The following is a 21,173-nucleotide window of genomic DNA, read 5'->3' on the forward strand; positions in this document are numbered from 1 at the left end:
GATTGAACCCAGGAGAGCGTCCATGGAGATGGCCGACGACCTTGCTGTCGGAGGAAGAGGGCCACAGAGAGAAGCAGCTGGGAGAGGCCCGAGAAGGGCTGAGAGGTCTAGGCAGGCAGAGCCCTGGGGCAGGAGACCGGGTTGGAGCGTGACCCGGGCAGAGCTGGCGTCCAGCATGGAGCTGGGAAGGGCACAGAGCACTGGGTACTCTGCACAGGGCCCAGAGCAGCGTGCAAGATCTGCTGGCGGATCAGATTCCAAATGGGAAGAAGTTAGGTGCCGCTGGAGAAGGGGATCTAGAAGGTGAGGCCGTGATCTGGCACCCAGGCCCAGGCCCAGCTCCCCATGGGCCTTCCACCAGTGATTGCTGTGGGAGGCAAGAAGATCTCCACCAGGCAACAGACGGGAAGTGGGAGGCCCCTGGGGAGGACAGAGGTCCTCCTGCCCTCTCAAAATGCAGACCCTGGGCAGGAACAGCCCACAGGAACCAGGGGCCACTGAGGGCTGTGGCTTGCAACCTGCTAAGTTTTTCAGGAGGTCCCCGTTGACCTGGCCCCAGCTTTGGAAAGGAATTGGTGAGGATCTGAAAGCGGGGAGCAGAGCAGCTCAGGGGGCCCTGCAGAGCACACCCTTTTGCCCACCTCTAAAGCCCAGGAGGTGGACAGAGTCTCAGTGGAGGTCCTTCGGTCAGTGCCACTGTGCCCCAGAACTCCAGCGGAACTCAGAACGAGGGTCCCGGTGTCCTAGGCCAGGCTGTGAGCCCTATGGGGAGCTCTGGCCTCTGGCCAGAGGCTGTCTTTGTCCCCAAAGTCCCAGCCCTACTTCCTGTAGATGGAGGACACCAGAGAGACTGCCATTCACAGGGAGGATGACCCTGATGGCCTTGGGGGAGGGGACTGTCCCTGACCACACAGGATGACAGTGATTAAATGGACCAACAGCTGGGCCATCCAGGCCCTTCCTGCTGCTAATTTGGGTCAATTAAACCAATTTGTCTTTGTTGACTCCAAGTCGCTTCTCTGTAAGCCTCTGGCCCCTCTGGGGCCTAGGAGGGGAGGAGGAGGAGGAAGTGACTGGGCTCCAAGGCTGCCTCCCCACCCCCACCCCAAAGCCCCAGGCTCAAGGGCCTTCCTGAACCTGTGACCCCTCCCATTTACCAGGGGCCTCCATGGCCCCCTCTAACTGCCCCATATGAGCAATTAGGACCTCTTCCAAGAGGGCACTGCTCCAAGTTAGCAGAAGAGGAGGGGTCTGAACCCAGCCTTCAGACTCAGGATCCTGTTCTCTCCTGTGGATACCATGTGGCCTTGACGGTTTCTGCAAGGCACTGGGTCTGGGGTCTGTCACAGGGGAACCCTGCTGCCACAGCCTCCTGGAACACAGTTTGAAAACTGCCTCCCAAGCTGGGCACAGTGCCATGCACCCGTAATCTTAGACTGGGGAGGCCGAGTCAGGAGGATCTCAAGTTTGAGGCCAGCCTCAAGCAACTTAGCAAGACACTGTCTCAAAATAAAAATTAAAAGGACTGGGGATGGGGCTCAGTGGTAGAGTGCCCCTGGGTTCAATCCCCAGTACCAAAATAATAATAATAATAATAATACAGAATAACTATTTCTTTAGCCCATCAGATCCCACCTTGCACAAAAGAAAGGATCTTTAGGGAGAAGCTAGTTACCTTCTGGAAGTAACAATACTGCTGCCAGGAAACTGGGCCAGTTCCCTGGGCTGTGGAACCCTAGTAGACAGTTCCCTGGCCTGGTCTAGTCCCTAAAGTGTGGGTCAAGCACAGATCAGAGGCCAGACAGACACACAGCCCCATCCACTCTCATTGTGGGCTCGGGGGACCCCTTCACTTCTCTGGGCCTCTAGTGCATGGGGGATGTGAGGGGGTTGGGCTGGGACCCTGCGGTTCTCAGGCATTTGAAGAGTTGCTGGAGGGGGAGGGGCCTCCTCTCTTCCACCCCTGGGAAAGGGAGCCTCCCGGTCTCCCTCCAGCCTGGACAGGTGAGAGCAGGACGTGCCGACAGACCAGAAGATCCGTAGCTTCCCTGTGCCCCCTGTAGAAGGCCACACCATCCCGTGGAGCCAGATGGGCATCTCTGGGGCAGCAGGGGACAAGCTGCAGATCTCGGGCAGAAGAGAATCCGGGAGCAGTGCACGGTGGGCTCGGCACCCCACGCCTCCCTTGCACACCCCTCAGGATGGCTTCTGTGTCCTTCTTATGATCCAGGGCAGGAGACGGGGAAGCAGGAAGGGGTCTGAGTGGGGTGGAAGCAGGAGGGTCCCTGCACAGGGAGACGGGACCTGCTTCCCGGGTGGTCCTCCCGGAAGTGCCCCTCAGCCAGCCACAAGTGGCTGGAGTGGCATGGCCTCTGGGGGAGACCTTCCTGTCCCTGTTCTGCAGCCTGGGCTCCCTTGCACGGGCTGGGGTGGCCTCCCTGTGGAAGTCTCCTGTGTGGTCACAAAGCGGAACATGATGAGGGGGGCCGTCGGGGTGCGGGAGAGTGACGGTGGAGGAGACCCTTGGCCGGGCTCCTCTCCTGAAGGAGGCACCGTGTTTCCTGTCACATGAGTGTGACCTCACATTCCCAGGCATGGGTGCCGGGGCCCTGGAGGCTGACGACTCACAGGCCACAAGAGCTGCCAGGGTGACGAGGGACCCCAGGGAAGCACCACTCAACCCCTTCCCCTTACTACAGATGGGGACGCTGGGCCCAGATGTCCCCTGTGCCCTATGCACTGAGCAGATGTGCTCCCCAGAAGCCAGCAGATGACCTCCAGGCTCAGCCCAGCATTGCCGTCTGGTTACAGTCATAAAGCCCTGGGCCGTGCCAGGTGCCGGGAAGAGGAGAAGGGCGCTGTGGCCCCCAGCAGACAGAGCCACGGTGGGACCCAGATGCATGGCCTGGCCTGGTCCCTGGACCATGCACCCATCCCCCCACGCCACTCCCTCTCGCCCATCTCTCTACTCCCTGGCCACATCTGGCCTGAGCCCACCAGGGACCCGGCTGTGCGGCTGTGAAGTGACGGCCACAGTGGCCACCTTGCACTGAGCGCACACTCAGTGCTGGGCGTCCATCTAAGGGCCTCGAATGTTTCATTTGTTTAATCCTCACGACAACAGCATTTTGCAGGCCCAGAGAGTGGGGTAAGCTGCCCAAGGCCACACGGCCCTGGTAGGTAGGGAGCTGGCCTCCTCGCTGTCACCACCCTGCTCAGACCTGCTGGCCTCCCCTGGACCATGCATCACACCCGGAGTGCCTGCCCTGGCCCTAGTCTCTTCCCAGCCTCCCACTCCCCAAGAGAGTGAAAACCTGATGGAGTCATCCCAGCCCTCCACCTGCGATGGCCTCCACCTGCGATGGCCTCCTCTCCCGTGACTGGGGCGGAGAGGCAGATCCTCGGGGCTCCTGGTGGCAGTGTCCAGGGCCTTGTGGTCTGGCCTCCCCCGTCTGTGTCACCACACACTTCTCCACTCTCCTCCCAGACATGCACACACACTGTGCCCACCCCACGCAGGTGACCACGGAGGCCCCGGTCACTTTACCCAGGCTCCTCCTGGCAGTTCCTACTCGGCTCCCTGCTGAGGTCACTGTGCTTCCTGGGTGGCATCCACTGCCCGCTCCGGGTGCCCCCAACAGCTTCTGTTAGCTTCTTGCAGGTCTGCCTCCCCTCAGAGGCCAGTTGTGACTTACTCCTCGCCCCACATGGAACACAATAACCTCCTAAAGGACCAGATAAAGAATGAACGCACTCTGAGAACGAGAAAGCCCAACGTCTAACGAGAACGATGGGTGACTAATGGCACTGCCAAGGGTTATGACAGCACCACTCGGTGCCAGGCCCTGTGTGTGTGTGGCACTCACCGTCCCATCCCCAGGCAACCCCACGAGGTAGATGTTACCATCAATGCTGTAAAGGACAGGAGGCTGAGGCTCAGCAAGGTGAAGCAACTTGCTCAAGGTCACACAGCCAGAAAGGGGCAAGACTGGGATTCAAAACCAGGTTGATCTAGAGGCTGCTACTGCCTGGAACCCAGCTCCCAGGAGCTGCTCAGGAACTGGGGTGGGGGAGAGGGGGGCAACGCTGGAGGAGCCCGCAGACGTGCTGGCTGCACCGAGGAACGTGTCTGTCCTCACTGCCTGAAGACCTGCTTTTATTTCCTTATGTAATCAGCCGTGAAGTCCTAAGTGAGCAGACTCAGGTCCCTTGTCCCTGACTGTCACACGGGCAATTGGGGCCCTCAGAGCATGAACCGTGTGATGAGAGAAGCTGGGCCCAGCTTCAAGATCCTCAGTGTGCTTCAGAGTTGGGCCCAGAGAGCCGTCTCCGGTCGGAACCTAGAGGTCAGGTTCCTCAGTGCCCTGGCCTCAGGGGTGGGTGTGGCCAGGCAAGATGGGGCAGCCCCTTCCAGGCCTCTCCTGCCCCCCCAGAGCAAGCCCCAGGTGCCCCTGGCCTCTCAGCAGCCTGACCTGGCCCTGGTGTCCTATTGGACTGCTAACAAACAAGAACTGCCTTGTGGCCTGGTTAAGCAGTGGCCTTGCATACTGGCAGGGGAAGGGCTGCAGCGACCCCTCCGAGGCCCCTCAGCATCGCTGGATTCCAGGCGTCTAGGAAAGATTTATTAGTTATCGCCAAGCATATGCCATAACCCCCTGCCCCTGCCATGATTCTATGCCCTTAAAAACAAGGAGGATTTTCTTCTCGCGAGTCTGCAGGTGCCTGGGGCTGGGTGACTCCAGGCCCTCCCACTGGCTGGACCCCCGGTCACTTCTGGCCAGTCCTGGCCTGTGCAACGTTTCTCCCTTGCTGTCTGCACCAGGCCCTCCTGGAAGTACATTCTTCTTTTAGCAAAAAAAAAGGCCCAATCGTGCCAAAAGGATGGCTCTTCCACCCTCTGCGTGTTTCCCGCTGGCTAAGGTCTCCTGGGCTTCAGCCAGGCACGGGCAAGCCCAGTTCAGGAGAAGGCAAGCTCATCCCAAGGTCCACGGCTGGCTGCCGCTGGGTCCTGCTATTCCAGACCCTGAAGAACTGAGACCACGGGTTCCGTCTCTCACCCAGGAAAGGGTGGTCCAGGGGTCACAAACAGAAGGGGGCTGAGAGGACACAGGCCTGGAAACATAGGCCCAGGGATGGGAAGGGACACCCGCCAGGCACACAGCCAGGGCTGGGCAGAATCAGAAGACAAATCACATGGGCTTGGAGTTCTAGATCCCATCTGCCACACGGCTCTGCCTCTCCCTTACCTCCAGGACGGCTCAAAAGCCTGGTCCTGGGAGAGGGGTGCCCAGCCTCAGCTCCTGCTGGGTCTCCTGCCAAGGAAGGAACACCTAGGACTGAGGACAGTGTCCCACCCCTGTGTCAGTCAGCTTCCCATCCTTATGATAAATACCTGAGATAACTGACTTAAAGAATTGAGTTGATTTTGGCTCCAGTTTCGGAGGTTCCCATCCGTGATTGGGCAGATCTATTGCTTTTAGGCCTTGGGGTAAGGGACAGCACGTCATGGCAGGAGTGTGTGGCAGAGCAAAATCATCCCATCAATGGCAAAAAAAAAAAAAAAAAAAAAAACGTGACAGAGGACGGGGCTGGGTCCTACTATCTCCTTTGAGGACACGCCCTCAATGGCCTACCCTCCTCCCATCAAGCTCCACCTCTTAAAGGTTCCTTCACCTCCCAAAAATAGCAATCTGGGTACCAATTCTTTAGCCCAGGGGACTTTGAGGGTCATTCTAGATGCCCCGATCCCATGGCCTCCCCTAATGAGCAGAGACAACGGCTATTGGAATGTCTCCAGCTCCAGTCTCACCTTTCTCCCTGACTGCACCTCCCCTGCCCAAGTGAAGTACAAGGGCCCCTCTCTCCACACCACCTCCCACTCATCCCTCCCTCTCCTCTCTCCTGACCTCCTTCCTTTTCTCCTCCACCCTCCATGCAGTAGGCAGCAGTGCCAGCCATTAGGAGCCTGCCACAACCTGGGCTGGAAGGGCATCGGGCCACCTCCACCCATGCAGAAGGCTCATGCAGCATCCCTGATGGAGACTGCCAAGCTTCAAGCACCTGTGGTCCTCCCAGGGACTGGAACTCTGCCCTACGAGGCCGCCTCTTCTATTGCTAGGCAGCTCTGACCCCAAGAAATCACTAACTCATTTTTCGTTCCCAGGCTGCCCTCAATCAATATTGGTTGATCTAATTCAACCAATATTTAGGAAAATCTTACACCAGCTGGGAACTGAAGAGAGATGGGAATCCCTATCTACCTCCTCAAGGGCCCCGAGGGCACAGGGAGACAGACAAGGACAACCTGGGCGGGGGAGACAGGTGCTCAGGTCGGGAAGGAGGGGACAACGAATGAATCCCTTCCACAAGGAGACCCCAGTTCTCGGTCCAAAACACCTTGACATCAAATGTGAGGGCTTTGTCCTCCACACCAGCAATTCACCAGGTACCGAGTGAATGTCCTACAGTCGGATCCAATTCTGACACCAGCTGCCAGGCGTTCCTCCGGGACTGATGGGTTAAGGGCTCCGTCCCATGAGACCGCTGCCTACCTCAGATGAGATGGCAAGTACCGGCTGCCCAGGGTACCTGTGATCCTTCCATCTTGGCTACCGGGAGCCTCTCCTCAGGTTCTATAATCTGCTCTGACAGCTCGGGGAGCTCAGGGAAACCTGCTTACCATTGCCAGTTTATTAGAAAAGATATTGTTAAAGGACACAAACGAGCAATCGGATGGAGAGGTACATAGGGAGGGATAGGGAGGAGTTCAAAGTGCAGGAGCTCCGTCCCCAGGGACCCGAGTGCACCATCCGTCCAGGCACACGGTGTGTTCACTACCCAGAAACTCCCTCATCCTGCAATGGAATGGTCTCATGGAGGTTCCTTATGCAGGCAGGATGGGTGGCATATTTAGCCATTGGTGGTCAACTCCATCTCCAGCTCCTGACTCTGCCCAGAGGTCAGGGGAGGGGCCATGGGGCCAAGTCTCCAAGCACATGGTTGCTTCCCCAGGCAACCAGGGCATCCTCCTAGAGCCCGCTCATTAGCCTAAACTCAGGAATGGGGTAAAGGGGTTCATTATGAATATCGGAAGATGGTCCTCTCGCTCTATCATTTGGAAAGCTCAAAGGTTTTAGAAGCCACGTGTCAGGAACAAGGGACAAAGATCCAATGTATTTTTCTTATTATGTCACCGTATCGCCTTTCCCCAGGATACCCCTTTGGGATGCTTTGGCGATGGAACTGGGTTTGAATTCCAGATCTGTGATCTGGGTGGCAGCTGAGCTGCTGCAGTGTGTCTCTGTGTACACTTGAGACCACAGGTGCGTTCTCTGGTGGCAGAAAGAGTGGGGGTATCGTCTCGTTACTGTTGACAATGCGCCGCAGGATGGAATTAGCACTCGGCACATCTGCACCCGTGATACGAAACTTTGACTTTCCGAGTGGGACCTTCCCCTTCCCACAGGTTGGAGTCTTCAGCGAATTGGGAATCCAGTTCTCTAATCCACTTTGCCATTTCTCCTTCTTGGAACTGAGGCGTGGAGGTGCTTGGCAACCAGAACCAGCTGTGGGCATTCAGAACACATAAGAGTTATCTTTTTAGTAGAGACCAGGGAGCAGGTGGCCTTAGCGCTGAAGAGGATGTCATCTGCTTTTGTGTGGCCTCTTCCAGAATCTGAGGACTATGGGGAACTTCAAAAATGTCTAGTTGAATACTCCAGCTGATGTTTGGAGTCAGGAGGGCGAGGACGGTGGAGACAGAGCCCAGAAGTCCTACTTCCCATCTGGCACTCACAGCTGAGTGGTTAATCAGCTCGGGCTCTCCTCTCTTCCCCTGGGCTGGGACTCAGGTCCTAAATTGCTCTCCTCTCAGATTCTTTGGCATGAGACACAAAGATATCTAAAGCATCCTGGTTCCCTGTAATCTGGACAGGCTACCTGGAGGAGGTGGTATTTTTTCAGTATCTTTTTAAATAGGTGGTGGAGGTGGGGGGGGGTGAGTTGCATCAAGCAGCAGTGAGGAGGCATGTTCTAGGAGCTCTGGGGGCTGCCTGGGGAGGGTCCTGTGCTCAGCTGTGCATGCCACCCTGCCCCCTTCTGCTCTCCGGGCACCTCATAAGCAGGAGCTCCGGTCAGGCCTGAGGCAGGGGTGGGAGGAGAGGAGATGGAGGACTAGAGTGGAGTGAGAGGAGGACCGGAAGAGGAAGCAGGATGCAGCTGTGACCAGAAAGAGCCCTCAGGGGAGGAAAGGAGATGCCCCTTCCCCTCGGGATGCCCAGCCCTGGGCAGAGGGCTTGGTCCTTCCGTAGCTAGGTTAGCTGGCCAGATGTGCTATTGACACAGCGACCGCTCAGGAGATTAATTATAGCAGCAGCTTCTCAAGCAAAGCACCAGCACCTCCTCCACGTCACCCTGTGATGGGTGGGGGTGGGGCACAGGGACAAGCGCCAGCTCACAGTGTCACACCCCTCCTCCTAGTGGCTCCCCCACTGCCATGAGACCATGCCCTGGACCATCAGTCCTGGAATTAGCCCACGTGGAAAATCCACGACAAGAACATCAGGACCTGGGGGGGGGGGGCTCACAGAGCCCCCGGGGCCCCAAGGAACCCTCGAGAGCCTTTGGAATAAAGCCACACGCTCCACCACCAGGCGCTCAAAGCCTCGGCCCTCCAGGGCCCACCCTGCCCGTCTCATCTCTCTGCTTTTCCTGTTTTATGCCTCTCCATCCAAACCTGCCTTCCCTCCCTGGTACCCACGTGTCACCCTGTCCTTTCCACCCGAAGTGTCCCTGACCTCCCCCATCCCAGGTGCCACCGCAGCCGGCCTGGGGTTGAGTTTCCACCCACTCTTCAAGACCCTCTGCTCAGCAACCGCTCCCTCTGAAAGCGCTCCCCCTGTGGGTGGCTGGCTCTGGCTTCCCCTGGAGCCCCCGGGAGCTCTCACTTCTGCGAGAAGGGCTCCCTCCTGGCGCTGCCCACCTTTTAGCATGGTTATTTATGCACTTGTCTGGTCTCCCTGTTAGCCGGCAAATTCCTTAAGGGCAGAAACTCTCTTCTTTATCTCTCTTTCCCTGGCAGCTCCCAGCAGGGTCTTTGCAAAGAAAGGCTGAATAAATATTTATTTGTTGAATATCTTTGAGGATCCGGTAACAAGCCCTAGCACTGTTCCAGGCATCTGGGCCGCAGGGGGACAGGCCTGGTCCTTGCCCTCAGCAAGGTTCCACCTGACACAGTGACAGTCACAGCTCAGAGCAAAAGGACAGGCGGTGGATGTGGTGGCTCAGACACGGGGGCCTAACCCAGCCCTTGCGGAGCTGTCAAGAAAGCTCTCATAGAACGGGTGACACCTGGGAGATGTCCAGGCACGGAGGACACCAACCGGGTGGAATGTGTGGGGAACAGCACTGCTGAGAGAGGGAACAGCATGGCAAAGAAATAGCAAGAGAGGCCCGGGGTTATGGGTGGCTGGGAGGTGGGAAGAGAGTACTCAGGAGCAGCTAGGGACAGACAGTTCAGGGCCAAAGGGAACCTGAGGCTGGGGAGCAGGGAGGTGAGCATCCCTCAGAGAGGAAGAATGGGTGGCAGTGAGGTGGAGCCCCCGGTGGAGGAGAGGAGGGAGCTGTGAGATCCTGGGCCTGAGGGATTTGCCTCCTCTGGACCTTGGTTTTCCCACTTGTAAAGCCAGTGGTTTGGTCCAGAAAGGCTTGCAGCCCCTTCCTGGCACCGTTGGAGATGCTCAGGATGCTCAAGAGACATCTTTCAGTCCATCATATGGCGCAAGAGACACCTGGGCCAACAGGGCCTAGGCTTTGAGGGGCGGTTAGAGGGGGACCCCCGCCAATCATGGAGGGCCCCTTGGGGGAGATGGCAGGTGGGAGTGTCCTGAGGGAGTGTCCCAGGGGAGCCTGGATCCCAGACTCCTCACAACTGTGCCTGAGTGGGCTTTGCTGGCCCCGTTTTGCAGAAGGAGACATCGAGGCTCAACTTCTCCCCGAGCGCCCTGGGTCTGCTGCAGCCCGTCCCCCTGCCCAGGGCCCAGGAGACCCCAGGGACTCCCAAGGCCCAGCTCCAAACCCACCCCCACTCACGGCAAGCATGTGTGAGCGCTCTCTCTCTCTCTCTCTCTCTCTCTCACACACACACACACACACACACACACACACACATGCACGCACACACACTTTCCTTTTCTGTTGTTTGCGGCTAATTGCTTATTAGGAGATGCAGGCGGCTGCACCAGTGGGCAGGCTCAGCTTGCTCCGCTATAATTAGGATAATGCACATTCGTCATTTAGTGTAACTCACAGCGCGCCCCTCCCCCGCACTCCTGCTGCCACCCACCCCCTCGTTCCCAGGCCAGACCCACCTTCTGCACAGGTCCTGCTAGGCTCCTTCCCGGGCCCTCCCACTGCCCCGGCTCCCCTCCTCTCCCTCACTCCTCAGCCACAGGCTGGCCACCCCAGCATGGAGCTTCCTGCCTCTTTCCCTGGGTTCTCTGGCCTCTCCCTCCCCTGCCTCCCCTGCCTCCAGCCTCAGCCTTGCCTTCTTTCCGGTGCTCCCCCTCCCCTCCCCCTCCCCCTCCCCCTGGGGCAGGTCAGTTTCCGCAGGTTGGGTAGGCAGGCCAGCAGAGCAGGTCAGCCACCAGCCTGTGAGGACAGGTGTTGGTGGCAGTTCTGGTCCCTGATCCACTGACAGAGTCCAGATCCCACTCTCAACCTGTCTGTCAGAGCTGCCCTCTGTCCTGCCCTCCTCCTGCCCTGAGCCCTGTTGTGGGGGTGCTGAGGACTGGGCTGGCCACCTCTCCAAGAGGCCCCCGTCACTGCCCTCTTCTCCAAGTCACTCATGGGTGGCCACCCTAAAACCCAAGAAACCCCAGGACAGGCGGAGAGGAGGAGGGAGCTGCGAGATCCTGGTCCCCCCCCATTCCTTCATTCTCCAGCCCTCTCTCTAAGTGAAGGTGGAACTCCTCTAAGGCTCTAGGCTGAACTGAAAGCCCCGGACTTCATGTGGCCTGGGTGAGGGGAAGCTGGTGGGGGGACACTTGGGAACAAAGGACTATTAAGACAGTTTCCTCTGACCTCTAGACCCACACCCATTGGCTGGCTCCAGACCTGGGGACTAAAGAACCCCTCGACCTGGCTTCTTCCAGTCCAGGCTCCCCACCCAGCTCTCTCCATCACCACAGGGACCTTACATCAGAGCCCTTACAGCTGGGCAGACTGAGGGCTGGGGCTGCAGGTTGCTGGGGAGGTCACTGCTGGGGACAGGCTGAGAGATAGGGGCCCCTCCAGATTTGCAAAAATCCCAGCTCTTTCTGGGGGTGAGGGGTGTTGAGCTGGAAACACAAAGCCTTCTTGTCTTTGCAAGCCTGCTAGACCCTGGTCCCAAGCCTGAGGTCACAGATGCAGAGGGACCAATAGACACAGGCCCCTACTCACACAGCAGATACAGGGAGAACCTAGGCCACCATGCTCTTGGAGGGGCAGGGCTTCTGTCCCCACAACAGATACCCTTCCTCTGCCTTGACTTCTCCTCTCAATACTGGGCCATGAAGCTCCAGGTCACTCTGTCTTGGGACCCCATGGCCCAGCACAAGCCTGGCGGTACCTCTTACAGGGCCTGCCCACAGAGGTCCACACCAGCCCATCAGGCTACCCCTTCTCACCCCCAAGACTGAGGGGATGGCAGGGATCCTGACCCAGCTGGTCTCCAGGACCAAGGAGCCTTTTCTTGGTCTCCCCTGGGACTGCTCTCAGTCTGGTGGGAGGGCTCCACCAGGGGCCAGCAGGGAGGGTCCCCTGGGGCCAGCAGGGAGAGGGGAACAGAGCCCCAGGGAGAGCGCTATTTCACTGTGTGCTTTGGGCAAGCCCTCCCCCCCCCACCACCACCATTACCCAAGAGTACTGGAGGGCTGGCTGTAACCTGGGGGTGGGGTGCTGGCAAAGCTTCTTGGAGTCCCGTGGCCACCTGTCCTCCTGGTCCCCTGGCCCTCCTCAGGGCCCTTGGGGAGCTAGTGAGCTAAGCGAGCCCCATTCTTTCATTCTGCCACGGGTCCTCCCCTCCCCACTCCTCTGCCAGGGCCTTTGATTTCCGAGAGCTGCAGCCTCTAGGCAGAGAGCACAAAAGGGGTGTCCAGGTAAGGACAGATGACCCAGGACGCACCAGCCAGAGAAGCTTGGTGGGCTGTGCGTGAGTGTGTGTGTGTGCACTCACGCTCATGCTCACACTTGGGTTGTGTAAGCAGACACAGGCCCCCAGGGTCCCCGACCCTCATTCCTTCATTCCCCAGCCCTCTCTTCAGCTTTGACCCTGGGCAAGGCTCTGTGCTTGGGATGACAGCGGGGCCCCTGCCCTGAGCAGGGGGCATTTGCCCCAGCAGCCAGCCTGGGAGAGCAGTTCGGGTTCCTCCTCCCCAGAACCGGCTGTCCGCTGCCGGGCCTTGGAGGACCTCTGGATCCTGGCTCAGGAGGCGGTGGGGATTCAGCTAATGAGGGTGATAACGCTCCAACCAGAGCTAACATCTAGAGAGGGCTCGCTGTGCGCTGGCCAGGGGCAACGTTCTGAGGATGACCTTCCCCTACAGCGTTTGCTTCTCAAAGCAACCAGTGAAAGGGGTGCTGTTCCCACCCCCTTTACAGTTTAGGAAGCCAAGGCGGAGGGTGCTAAGCCAGTCTCACCCCCGCCCTCCTGACCCAAAGGTTCCTCCTCAGCAAAATGCCGGGGAGGGACCTGACATCCCTTCTGCCAAGAGCTAGGGAGTTCCCATGCAGGTGGCAGCGAGCCAGGGCCGCTGGGTGAGCCGGCAGCCCCTGGGGAAGGGCTCAGAGCAGGGGGGAGGGGGCGCCCCTCCTGCAGCTTCCTCGCAGCCCACTTAGTCCTGCCTTGGGCAGCCGCCAGGATGGGGGTGAGGCGGCGGCCGCCTCTCCAGGATTTACAGCCTGCAGCCAGAGCTCCTGGGGGTCCTGGGCGACTGCAAGCTTCCAGGCCCTTCCTCTCACCCTCCTGAGGGCCATGGCCACAGGCTGCTCACATTCAAGGCTGCAGGCACCTGGGGCCCTCAAATATGGGGAGCAGCACTGGAGGAGGGGGCACGCCCTCCTGCCGTGCAGGAGGACCCCCATGGGCCATAGCGGTGGGGTCTATAGCCTCACGGTGGGGAGCACCAGCTGCTTTGGGAAGGGGCACATTGGAGGAGGGAGGTGGGTCAGGCCGGGGCTGGGTGGACATCTGCCGCAGGCCCCGGGGAAGCACCTCTCCTCTGCCTACACACTGGGCTCCTCTCCCCTCCAGCCCCCATGGTCCACGCCAGCTCCAGCCTCCAGTGGGTGCACGCCCACGGGGCCTGGCCTGTATGGAGGAATCTCGGCAACTTAGACGAACCCAGAGGTGGCACTGGAGTGGCCGCAGAGCTGGCCTGGGCTGGGCTAGAGCCTCACCTTAAGCAGCAGCATCTGTCCACAGCCGCGCGGGGCCCTGCCCTGGGAGGGAGGGGAGGTGGTGTTCTGGGCCCTGCGGTTGTTATCCCCCTGGGAACAGCTGAACTCTGCCTGCTGCAGGGACCCCCGAGATCCCTGCACACACAACCCTGCCCACCTCTAGCCACCCATGCGGCATGCGGGGCAGGGGTTATAAGCCGCTCCCTGATGAGGACCTGAGCCCAGAGAGGAGAGGGGACCTGACCAAGGTCAGCCGCAGAGCTTCCTGCACTGGCTTCTAGGGCCCCTGACAGCAAGTACTCCTTCCACCTCCATGCTTCCTTGGAGGCCCTTGGGACACTGCTTTGTGCACCTGTCAACTCTGACTTGTCCTATTTAACTGAACAGACATTGACAGAGGACCTGCCATGAGCCAAACAGGCACCAAGTGCTGGAGAAAAACAGGTCAGCACCTCCCTCCTCTCAGAACCCCAACAACCAATAAGTGACAAGTGAAGGAATCAAGGAGCAGATGACAGGGAGCACCGAGTCTACCAGGGACGACACTAACCCATTTTCTTATTTAATCATGGCAACTTCATGAAATAAGTTCCCTGATCTTCACTTTACATATATGGAAATTAAGGGTCAGAGAGGTTAAGTCACTTGCCCTGGGTCACACAGCTAAGAAATGTCAGAGCAGGGATTTGAATGCCGGTTTGTTTCTCCAAAGCCACACAGTTTCCCTTTTTTTGTTTGATTGTTTTAATTCCTTTATTTTTATTCTTGGAAAAGCTTCAAACACTCTCCTTCATCTATTGTTTTCTTTGTAATTTTACAAGCAATACATGTTCATTGCAGACAATTGGAAAATACATAAAAGCATGAAGTAAAAAAATAACAACAATCAGTCGTAATCCCCACCCCTCTGAGATAACCACCATTAGCATTGCAGTGTATGTTTGTGTCTGTGTTTCTCATGTAAGATCAGTACCTGGCCACAGAGCCTCTTTGTGCTCTTCCTTGTGGGTTTAACACTATTTTGTGAGCATTTTTTTTCAACAGAGTAAACATTAGAAAACAAAACAACAAAACAAAACAAAAAAACTTGATCTCTAATGGACTCACACCTATCCATCTTGTGCATTTGCATTTATTTAACTCAACATTACTTTGGGACATTTTAGGTCCTGTCTAATTCTTTACTAATAAGCATGACATCACAGTGAACTCCTTTTTCCATAAACCTTTGAGCAGATTTCTGCTTATTAGATCCCCGCAGCAGGATTTACTGGGTTAAGGAGCATGAACATTTTTTAAGGCCTTTAAAACAGATTTTGAAATTGCTTTCTGGAAAGCTTACCCACTTTACCCTTTACCAACGGGACAAGAGCGTGCCCATTTCTGAAAGCCCTTGCTAAGTACCAAGTACCACTCCTTCTCTTTAAAAACCCAAGGGGGTTTCTCATGACCTGGGTGTGCCCACGGCAGCCCTATTCTGCAAAGTCTGTTGCTTTTTTTTTTTTTTTTTTTGGCTGTGAAGCCTTGTTTGCCCTCGGGAAGTCGGGTACAGAGAGCTGCACACGAGGTCAGACCCTCTGACCAGCCAAGGACAGGCAGCCGGCCATTCCAGAGCCCCTGTCAATGCACCCCAGGCCTCGGCTTCCTACGCAGCGCCTCTGCTGAATCTGTGGCCCTCTGGGTCAGGGTTGGGGAAGGGTTGCTGGGTGTAGCCATCCCTGGCCTCCTGGTCACGGGCCAAGGGGCCCTTGGGACCCTCCCCACTGCGTTAGTCTGGTTCTTGCTCCCTCTCATTGGCTCATTCATTGGTCCACTCCCGGATGCATGGACCTGGTGCCCATCTGGTGAGGCACTGTTCCAGGCTCTGGAAATTCATCGTCATTCCCCGTCAGCGCAGCCTCATGGCGCTATGCAACCCCTTACCTCTTCAGCTCCTCCACCAACCCTCCCTACTTAGCGCTGTTTTCCAAACTTCCGTGTTGGTGACAGTGCCTGGGATGAATGCTAAACACCCAGGCTGCGGGGACTGTCCTCTGGGAATTCTGAAGTGTCCACCTGGATCGGTCCCCAGGCTTTGTATGCTGTTGTGTTGGTTCCAGATGATTCTTCTATTCCGGCAAGTTCCGGAGCAGGTGCTGAAGGATCTGCACACACTGACCTCAGGTGTGGCCCATGGAGGAGCACCACGCTCTCCCGGGCAGCCCAACACCCTCCATCCCAATGGGCGTGCCCCACGGGGCCTCTCAGCCTCCAACTCACCAAAACTAATTACAGTTTTGTTTTTTTTTCTGATTCACAAGTGATTAGTTTTAATTTGGGGACAATTAGAGGTAGAAGCAGGAGGTATCTGATCTTGATTAGAAGCAAAGAGATGGCCAGGGCACCAGCCTGCCTGGCCCCCGACTCTGTGAAGACCCATCTATGTGCTCAGGAAGGTGAGGGAGGGGCCTGGCCTCTGCACGCCCCCCCCCCCCCGGGAAAAAGCTCATCCGGCAGTGGCCAGAGGGACCCATATGTCCCAGACAAGTAGGACCAGCCTGAGATGAAGGAGAAGGGACTCTGTCTACCCACTGGCCCGAAGCTGGTACCCCCAACCTCATAAGTAGATAGAGTTGACATTTATTAAGCACCCACTGTATGCCACCCCTGGTTCTGTGCGCAGCGGACTCAGCTCCCGGGTCACCCATATCCGGGTCCACTTGGAAAGGCCACGGGAGAAAAGCAGGTTTCTGCCTCCTGGAGGTGGACGTGGCTGGAGAGACCTGTGCACTGCAGAGGGGCTCACGAGCCAGCGTCCCTTGCTCTTTGGTCATTTGCCTCTCATCCGCACTGGGGCCATGCCCCTGATGTGTCCAGGCCAGAGCTACACAGAGCACAGAGCTGCAGGGAGAAGAGGAGCCATCTCCCTGGGAGGTGACATGAGAGGAGCTTCCGGGGGAGGGGACCCCACCCCGTGCTGGGCATGGAAAGAGACAAGGACCCCACGCCCACCCCATGCCCAGTCCCCTCTGGGGTCCAGGTGGATCGATGCCTTTCTACCCCACCTGCAGATTCATTCCTCCGTCTCTTCTGGTTGTGGGGAGGACAGAGCTGGCAACGCCTGTGCGGGGAGAGCCACTTGCCAGCCATAGTTCTGGCAGGGTTCCAGGGTGATGGGGAGGGCTGGGAACCTCAGTCATCGCTACCATTCCTCCGCCATCCTGGTGCTTCCGTGTCTCACTGGGGAAACTGAGGCCAGCCCCCATGTTTGCTGGGTCAGCCACCATAACACAGTGCCCCAGGCTGGGCAGCTGGCTGCAGTGCGTCCTCACTCTCCAGAGGCTGCAGCCTGAGACCAGGTGTCTGAAGGGCAGCTGCTGGCCAGGGCCCTCGTCCTGTCTGCCCTGCATCTTCTCATCATCTTCCCTCCCTGTAGACCTGCGTCCTAGACCCTGGATCAGGGGCCCCTACAGCCTCCCCTTAACTCCATTCCCCGCTAGAGACCCCATCCCCAAATACAGTCCCATTCTGAGATACAGGGCCTGAGGACCTCAACACAGGGGGACACAGCGGAACCACGAGACCCCTCAGGAGCCAGAGAAGAAATGAGAAGTTCCTTCAACAGGAGATGGCACAGGGGAGAGGGTCGGGTGGGTGGGAATTCTCAAATGATTCCCCGAGCCCTGAGGGGCAGGCGAGGGCCAGTATGTGTGTCCATGTTTGCAGGCTCCCAGCCAGGCTGGTGAGGGGCAGCTCCTGTGTTGAGTGTGTCCAAGGTGGGTCCAAGCTGTCACTTCCACCACCATCACCCTACCCTGCCACCTGGCTCACCTCTAAAGCACCTCTCTCTCACCCACCTCCCGGCCTGGCCTGACCTTGGTCTCGGTGTTATTGATCCCCCACTCCCACCCCACATCCGAATTCCTTCTGGGAACCTTCCAGCAGCTTCTCCTCCCCAGGCCCGTGCGTGCCGTGCTCCAAGATGTCCAGAGATCAGGGTCGTATGCCTGTTAGCCAGCACACCCTTAGTATCTCAGAAGTTGACCTACTGTGTGATCTGCCACCTCCTCCCGTCTCACTTCCCCCTCTCCTCTGGTCACACCAGAGTGTTTCCAGGGCTACCCACGCTTCTAGGGGAAACGGAGGCTCAGAAAAGTCAAGCAACTTCCTTTTGACTGCAGGGAAAGCAGAGATTAGTGCCAGGGTGCCCACAACCCACCTGGTTCCAAGCCACAGAGGAGACCCCAGGGCCCAGAGGACGGAGCGATTCCGAGTGGTGATGGGCAGGGGTGCTGTGTGTCCCAAGGACAAAAATACGAAAATTGTAACACTGTCATTTTCTGGTGCTCCTTTCTGAATGCTGGCTGTTTGCTTGATCTAGGTACTATCCCTTCCCAGACTCGATTTCTCATCCACAAGGTGGCCGAAAGGCTACTAGAGGCACTCCTAGGTTTAGTGGCCGTCTGCTTTCCTCTTGGATACCTCAGGGACAAGGGACTCATGACCCCACAGCATCCCGGTCAGCGTTGGTTTCAACAAATGCTGATGAGGGCCCACTGAGTGTCAGGCCCTGTTCTAAGCCCTGAGGCAGCGCAGGCAGGAGGCGGGCGGTGTGTGCATCCCTGGGGACACTGTCTAGTGCACAGGAACCACACGGGCTCACTGTGTAAAGTTAGAGGGCAATAAATTCTATGAAGAAAATAAATCAAGGAAGAGGATGGAGAGAGACCAAGGGGGGTGGGACATGCTACTGTAGATGGGACGGCCAGGACAGATGGCGCTGAACAAAGACAGAGAGACAGGGAGAGAGAGGAGCGCTCTCAGGCAAAGGACACAGCACATGCAGAGGCCTGAGGCGGACACATTTGCTCAGCAGATTCTGAGAACAGCGAGGATGGGTTGAATCATCCAGGACCTTGGTTTTCAGACCACTTCTCTCCCCAGGAGGTAGATACGGACATGCAAACACGGTTCCCCAATCCCTTCCTTCACGCCCCTCTGAGTCTGGTGGCCATCTGGTGGCCTCTGCCCCCACGGTGCCTTCCAAGGAGTCCAGATGGTCCACCGTGAAGTTGGGCTGGGGAGAGGGGCAAATGGAACTAAGTGCCACTTAGTAGCCTCTGGGGTCTCCTGGGGATAGCCAACGAGGGCAGGGTCACTGTTCCTCCACTCCTTCACTCCAGCCTGTCTGGCTCTCCCTGTGCCCTGAGCACTCACATTCTCCTGGCCACAGCTGCCCTTCTCCAAGTCAGAGGGACAAGCATGGTGGACTATCCCTGCCTCAGGCCCAGCATTCATAGGCCCTGGACACTCCCACCACATGAGTGCCTCATTCCCTCCTGCCCCCAGGGCTGCCTGACCACTCACAGAGCCTGTCCTACCCCTGGGTCTGTCAGCCACTATCAGCATCCCCATGAGGTGGGTGGGGCTCACGTGACCACTGAAATTTTAGAGATGGAATCCGAGGCTCCAAATGGGAAGGAAGGTGCCCAGCGAGTGTCCTCAGTCCCACAGCCCATTTCCCTGCGTCCTCCTGCTTTGATTGACTTCTATGACCTGGCTTGGGACACTATTCTGGATGTCCACGAGCCCACCTTGGGGCAAGTCCTCCCAGGCTGCAGGGACATGTTCTGAGATTCCAGATGCCAATCAGGAAGGTTTTTGGTGTCTCTGCCAACATCTTCCTCATCTTGGACTCCACTGCCCCACTTCTACCCCGGTGGCTCTCTGCCGGCTGCATAGCATAGCAGGAAAGAGTGGCCTGGACACGGAGGTCTCCTGGGAATGCAGTGAGACTGTCTGGTGGCAAAAGCACGGGTGCCCAGAGGACCAGGGACCCGTGTTTCCCCAGTGGGTTCTCAGGGCTGCTCATGAGGACCCTTAAGAAGGAGTGGAGAGACCAAGCACCTCTCCTCCTACAACCGACCCCAAGGGCCTTCACTCAGGCCAATTGCCTTATTTTGTTGAATGAGGAGATGAAACTGCAGATTTTCAAAATAGGAGGGAGAACCCGGACCCTCAAGTGCAGGGAATTTTTAGCTCACTGCTTTCGGGAGGAAGTGGGTGAGAATGTTTGTGAAACGATCAAGGTTTCAAGGACAGTGATAAAATGATAAATATACGTAAGCTCCAAGACAGTCTGGCGCTGACCAGGGGTCTCCCCTTTGAACAGAGATGGCTCAGAGGAGATCAGCTGGGATTTGTTGAAGCCTTGCTTGATGCCAGACCCCATAGACAATCAGCTCCCACCCAACGCAGGATGGGAGAGGACCCTGGAGAGAAGGGCAAAGCTCTGAGTGAATTCCCAGAGTTGAGGCACATCCTGAAGGGCTTCCTGGAGAAGGTGGCATTGGAGCTGGGCCTGGAGGAAGATTCCGACTTGAATAAGGAGAGTGTTGGATATAGAGGGCTCAGCATGAGCAAAGGAGGGTCCATAAGGCCACATGGAGGATGCAGTAAGGACACTCAGTTACCTGGTTGTCCTGCTGGAGGGGCTCAAGAAAGGGAGTCCTAGGGGAAAGAGGGTCCTGGGTCTACAAGTAGAGGGCCCTGTGAGGTGGTGTGGGCTTTATCTTGTAAACCTACAGGAGAGATTCCTTAGGGACACCTCCCCACGTTTGCATTGTGCTGAACAATTGATAGAGCATCTCCTTATCGGATTTGCAAACGCAGAACAAATAACAATAACCAGCATGATTATCATCCTGATTTTAAAGTTGACAGATGTGACTCAGAGAGTTTATGAGAAGATCCAGAAAAGGATCTCCAACTTCAGGCCTCCATTGTAGGTCCTACCTGTGCCCTGACACTGCCACCATGTTTTGAGACAGGAGTGAGGGTCGCTAAGGTCTGGCCTGTCCAGGAGGAGGGCGGCTCTGGCTGCTGTGGTAGGGGAGGGGGGAATGTCAGGATGCCAGAGAGGAGGAGAGAGGGGGTGAGGGGAGACCCAGTTAGGCATTGCAGCAGGAGTGAGGCCTGACCTGGGGCAGGGTCCTGGGGATGCAGGGCAGAGGACAGTCCAGGACAAAACAACTGGCCAGCAGGCAGAATTGCTAGAACTTGGCAGCTTCTCGTTAAATGGGGCGCAAGGGTTGGGAGAAGGGAGAAGCCAAACACAAGACCCACGTTTAGGTTTGGGAGACTGAAGACAAGATTCCCTGTGTGTGTGATAAGAGGGAACAAGGGGAACTAGGGGGTCCCTGGGGACCCCTACATCATCTGAGACTGCTGGTGCAGTTAAGGACTGGGGCTTGAGAACCAAGTAACCTCAGGTTCAAATCTTGCTCCTGGCTCTTTTGCCCAGGCAAGTTGGGTAAGTTATTAAAGTCCCTGTCATCTTTGTTCCTTTATCTATAAGATGCAAGTGTAGGTACTCAAAAAAAAAAAAAAAAAAAAAGAAGTTATTGTCAGGAAAGTGATTGAGTGGATGGAAATCATAACATTGCCCACCTCCAAGGACTGCAATGGGGATCAAACAAACCTACACTGGCTGAGCCCGGAGCGCTGGGCACAGAGCCCAGCATTCAGGGAAGAGTTACACTTCCTGGGCTCCAGAGCTGGGCTCAGCCCTGTAGGCACAAGACTTCAGAAGGTCCTCACCAGGCACTTTGAGGCAGAAACAATTTTGAGGCTCATTTGGCAGGTCTTGAGGTTTCCAGAGCACCAGGGGAGGCAACTTCACCAAAGCTTTGCAAGGCTTTGTGATGGGATGGGCTTTACCCTGAGGCCCAAGAGGAAGAAAGGAAACATGGGCAAGA

The 21,173-nt window shown here is 57.1% G+C and overlaps 1 protein-coding gene across 1 annotated transcript in view; it reads left to right on the forward strand.

Moving 5' to 3' along the window:
- The window catches only part of Tmem132e (transmembrane protein 132E), a 49,158-nt gene that overhangs the window by 17,479 nt on the left and 10,506 nt on the right, over positions 1-21,173 (forward strand). The window lies entirely within an intron of this gene.

This window comes from Urocitellus parryii, chromosome 7 (assembly GCF_045843805.1).
Source record: "Urocitellus parryii isolate mUroPar1 chromosome 7, mUroPar1.hap1, whole genome shotgun sequence".
In the NCBI taxonomy this organism is placed as follows: Eukaryota; Metazoa; Chordata; class Mammalia; order Rodentia; family Sciuridae; genus Urocitellus; species Urocitellus parryii.